Below are 6,000 nucleotides of genomic sequence, written 5' to 3'. Positions count from 1 at the left end.
TATACTTTTAGGATTTCCTAGACTTAGAGAGTACTTGTGTTATGTGATTTGATGTGTTATGTGATTTTATATTCTATTTGGGACTTTAGACTATATCATCAGTGCAGTGGGTGTGGGCCATTTAGGTTCCACATGGTCAACTGGTAGTGCTTTTTCACTCTTACCATTGAGATCTGTCAGTAGTCACTATGGTTGGAGCTTCTTGGGGTGATAGTTTGTCATGTTTAGATGATGTTATTTACTGACGCATTTCCTTTTTACATCGATTAGCATGTTAGATTTTTTTATGCTTATGTTGTAGTATGTTTAGGAGTGACGTCCCTAATTACTATAGTACCAATGATTTGTTTAGTGGCTTGGGATGTTACACGCAAGGGATGGCTAAAGCCAATGATAGCCTAATGACACTATTAATAGTTGGGAGGAACTGTGCACTTAGTTATGTTTTATGATGGATAGTTCTATTTCATGTTGGATGTTTATATCTTTTATGATGGATCGATGTATCATGTATGGTGGATGGTTTCATTTATTTTGCTCTACTTTGTATCATGGATTCATGGAGGATGATGTATCTTTACTGCTATTTACATATATATATATATATATATATATTCTTTTAGCTTTTCATACCCTATGACATGTACAGTGGATGATTGAGCATTTCGAATTAATTTGCCAAGAGGCATTCAGAACAAATATATAATATGGGTGCTTTCAATTTTGGGAATTTCCAGTATGCATGTTAAATTTCTCTGTATACATATAGGTTGATTTTGTAATTAGATATTAAACTAGGAAGGGTTGATATTTAAAAGAAAATTTAAGTTAGAAATTAGAATGATTAGTCGAATCTTCTATCAGATAATTTGGGAAAGACTTGAATTTGGAAATGAGAATTTTAAAATCAAAAATTTCAAATGGTTAAGAGTATTTTTCCTATGAGGCTAAAATTGTAAATATTACAAAAATTATATATATATATATATATATATATATATATATATATTTAAAAAAAAATCATTGGGGAACTTGTTTTGATTAACATATTAAAAAAAATTATATATATAAAAATTAAAATTAATATTAATAAGGGGGGGCAGGTTTCACCCACCACCTCTTGTTTTTCCCTTTCTTACCCTGTTGATGGAAGCCATGCTGCTACCACAAGGACTGTGTCAGCAGCGCTGGCATAGGCCCTGCATCAGCGAAGGCCGCACGTAGCCATGATTAGCACTGGTTAAAGTTTTTTATTACGTTTAATAATATTTTAATTAGTATATTTAATAAATAAATTTTTATTATTATAATTAATAAATTTATAAATGAATTTAATTATTATTTCATAGCTTTTTATTAATGAATTTTAATATTAATTTTATTATTATTTAATAATATTAACGATGAGTATTAATATTATAATGTTTATTAGATAAGTTTTTAATTATTAAATTAACTATTAAATGGATTAATATTAATTATAAATATTTAATAATTAATAAGATGTTGGGGAAGAATTAGATTGAATTTTTTATTATTAATAAATCTAATTTCAATGAGTTTATTTTAAATTTGTTAAATATACTCTTTATTAAGAACGTTGATATAGGGATTTAAATTGCATGAACATTAATTTAATTGTAGTTTAATTAAGTTTAAACTCTAAAATGGGAGTATTTAATGGAATTGATTCATACTATAACGCTAATGATTTTCAATAAGATTGGGATTATTTCATTAGTTATTATTTTAGTGATTTGAACAAATAGTTATCCTTAAATTATTTGAAATAATGGATTTAAGTTAGATAAGGGTGATTATGTAATCATTTAAATATAGAAATGGGCTAAATGTAAGGGTTAATTGGGAAACTTACTTACTCGAAACATATATTAAACCAAAAATTTAAACCTTACTATTTCACTCAACTATGTGTATCAAATCAAACCAACTGTGAGACTATGATGTTTTATATGTACTATTTATGCTTTGCAGTTTTGGGGTTGACCTAGCATCGACTAATCCTAGGACATTTACTAGAGGCTCGGGGGCTATATGAATGTGATGTTATGGTGATTTGTTCTTGATCTTTCTAAACCCAACCATGGTAATGTGATGGTATGCTCTATGTTATGGTTGTATTTTATGTTTTTTATTGCTTTCCAATCTTCTTGTTTTAAGCTGAGGTATATGTTCATGAGATATTTGACTTAGCCATTTATGAGTCCTTGATCAGTTATACTAGATTTTCTTTCCATTCACCTTGATGGGACTAAAGTTTTTTCTTATTCTTAATGATGTCATGTTGTGACATGTTTGACTTGACCATTTTGGAGTCTTTGATCAGTATTATTTTGGGATACTTTCCAGTTGCTTATTGAGAATTGATAGATATTGTGACTTATCATTTGATGCTTCCAGTTGCTCGTGGAAAACTAGTGCGATTATTATGATTATCTTTAGGATTCTTTCTAGTAACTTGTATAGGACTGAGGTGATATATTATGATTCTTGTATTTGTGATTTTATGAGCCTAGGGTAGGTTATCTACTTGTAGTGTCAAGAAGTGGCTTGCAATGGGGGTCGGGTCCCTAAGTGGCTGCTAGAGAAATTCATTGTAAGTTGTTTTAATAAGTGAAAATAGTACACTAAATGAAAGTAAAATGAACCTAATAAGATAATTGTATGTTCTAGCCCATGCCTTGAGTGCTAGTACAAACTAGGATGGGAGTAGTGAGAACACTTGGTTGTGACCTTGCATTTTGTAGTATGCCTTGTTTGTACAAGAGGATACTAACTTGGCCGCATGGGGATCAGTAGGGACCCTTGATTCCTAAGCTAACTACTAAGGTAAACATGATTTATCCAATGATGCTTGCTCACTTATAGAGTAGGTTTCCTACGTGTCTTGTGTGCCTCTAGGATTTAGATGTCAATCTATCTTAGAACCTTTGAGTTAGTATACTTTTAGGATTTTCTAGACTTAGAGAATACTTGTGCTATGTGATTTGATATTCTATTTGGGACTTGAGACTATATCATTAGTGCAGTGGGAGTGGGCCATTTAGGTTCCACATGGTCAAGTGGTAGTGCTTTTTCACTCTTACCATTGAGATCTGTCAGTAGTCACTATGGTTGGAGCTTCTTGGGGTGTTGTTTTGTCATGTTTAGATGATGTTATTTACTGATGCATTTCCTTTTTACATCGATTAGCATGTTAGATTTCCTTATGCTTATGTTGTAGTATGTTTAGGAGTGATGTCCCTAATTAATATAGTACTGACGATTTGTTTAGTGGCTTGGGATGTTACACGGAAGGGATGGCTAAATCCCATGATGGTCTGATGACACTATTAATAGTTGGGAGGAACTGTGCACTTAGTTATGTTTTATGATGGATAGTTCTATTTCATGTTGGATGTTTATATCTTTTATGATGGATCGATGTATCATGTATGGTGGATGGTTTCATTTATTTTACTCTGCTTTGTATCATGGATTCATGGAGGATGATGTATCTTTACTGCTATTTCTATATATATATATATATATATATATATATATATATATATATATATATATATATATATATATATATATATATATATATATTCTTTTAGCTTTTCATACCCTATGACATGCACAGTGGATGATTGAGCATTCCGAATTAATTTGCCAAGAGGCATTCAGAACAAATATATAATATGGACTTTGGACTTTTCATTATTCTTTCATGTGGATGTGGTAGTTGTTAGAATTAGTATTAGATTAAACTTAAATGTAATTCAACATCATGGGATCCTTAAGAAATGTAACTTGTTATGTATACTTTAGTTGATTGTGTGTTATTGCTTCCACTACTATGTGTTTGATGTGCATGTTACTTTAAAAAAAAAAAAAATTACCAAACTTAGTAAAACTTTAGGTCATTTCTTTTGGGTCCCCTTGCAGGGTGTTACACTTTCCTTTATTTGAAGACTGAGCAGCTGAATTATGAGAACCCTCATTATTTGCCACCAAAAATTTTGACTTAGATGAATTGAGAATCTCCATTGATTTCAACTTTTACTCTTCTTCACCCAATAGTTGAGCATAACGATCAAAAGAGAGTTTTTGATTGACAGCCCGTAATGTAGTCTTTGTGGTGTTATAAGAAGAAACAAATGTGGAGTACTCAAATGGCAGCTTATTATGAATAAGAAGATTAACCTATCATCCTTAATAGGACTCCTATAATCATCAAGTTTTGTTCTTAATTCGACCTTTATGATAAAGTCCTATATAGAATCAAATGTCTTTGGATCTAAGGAGACAAGCCCATCTTAAATTTTGTAAATATCCTCCTCAAACACTTTACCATATAGGTTTTTATGGGTATCCCAAGCTTCCTTGGATGTACAGGACTTCTGGATCTGATAGATGATCTTGTCTTCAACCCCCAAACAAATATCACCTAGGATTTTCCTATCTATTGTTTCCCAAGCAAATATTTCACTTCTAGATACTGGATCACTTGTTTGTTTAGGAAGGGTACCATCTACATATTGATAAACTCCATTATGCATTAAGTGAAACCACACTTTAATTGACCATGTAGCATAGTTATGTGGTGTTAATTTTGGAAACTTGAAATTTTCCATGATGCAAGAAGTGAAAGAAAATAGTAGGAAAAGAGGAACACAACACCAAGAAACACCCCACCTCTTCACTCAATCAAGAAACCCCCCCAAAAAAGATGCTTTTGGCACTTTATATGTAGGATGTTTACAATGGCCACTTGCCAATTGTTTCCTTAGTGGACTTTTGATTTTTCTTTTTACAACCTCTTTATGGAGTTCAAAATTGGAACATTATAATGTATTTAAAATATACAACAATTCTGAAGATATATCAAAGCATTACAATGTAGAAAAGGACCTAATTCTAAAAGTGTTACTTTTTTCACACAACCCTATAATATGATTCATAATCTGGAAAGTAGATGAAAAATAACACACTTTCAAAAAAAATGAAACCTATTTTCAAGTCTAGATGAGCCCGTATGGAGAAATTGAAGTTGCAAAATTCACGATTGGATAGGTATAGTTGACAAAAAATATAATTTTTGACAAATCCATGAAACAAAACTAGGAAATAACTACACCACTAAAACATTTAGAAAATTTTAGTGAAAATAAAAGAAAAATGCACTTGATTTCGAGCCTAGATGGCTGAGATATGGCCTCCCAAAGTCAGACTATTAAATCAAATATGAATTTGAAGAGGGGTTGGATCAAAAAAAGATGAGGTTAAAATTTTCAATCAAATAGTTGTCATAGCAATTCAAATTTTGTTGGGAATGATGGTCATATGACTATCAATTTTAAACTAGCAAAATGATGACATCAGCAAACAATTTGGCCCCTAGATGATGTTAGCAATGACGTACCATATGGATGATGACATCACTTTGTATAGATTGTATCGATAAAATCAAATGTGTCTTTGCTGACTTGGAAAGTATAGCTCTAGGATGACATGGCATTTTTGGCTAAGTTGGCTCATTCATAGCTAGCACTTGCAGGTGACAAGTTGCCATTTTATAGCATATATGGCTCTAGTGTTGACTGTGCAATGTAGATGTGTGGCACTATTAGCTTCTACCACATGGATAGGTTTGATCATAGTGGATTGTCACTAGCTTCGCATTCATTAGGCATGGGAATGTGTTAGACAAGTTGTAGCACGCTAGTTACCAGGAGTTTGAAATGTTGGCGATCTTGATTTGAAATTGGCAGGAACAAATTTGCAAAGATGGTGCCAAAAAAATGGCTGTGTGCTAGATGGTATTCACAACAGTCGCAGAGTATTAAAGTGCAAGGTAGGAAAAAAGTTTTTGTACCAGAGATCTACAATTGCCAATATAGTTTTGGTGCTAGGAAAGCAGATTAATACCGCATTGGTGGGGAAGTGTACTTTGCACTTGTTTAAAAGAGAAAGTTATCAAATGCTTGAATAACA

Source organism: Cupressus sempervirens, chromosome 4 (assembly GCF_028749045.1).
Source record: "Cupressus sempervirens isolate cs-2001-9-10 chromosome 4, ASM2874904v1, whole genome shotgun sequence".
NCBI lineage: Eukaryota > Viridiplantae > Streptophyta > Pinopsida > Cupressales > Cupressaceae > Cupressus > Cupressus sempervirens.
The sequence above is the reverse complement of the archived record's forward strand: the minus strand, read 5'-3'. Positions refer to the sequence as shown.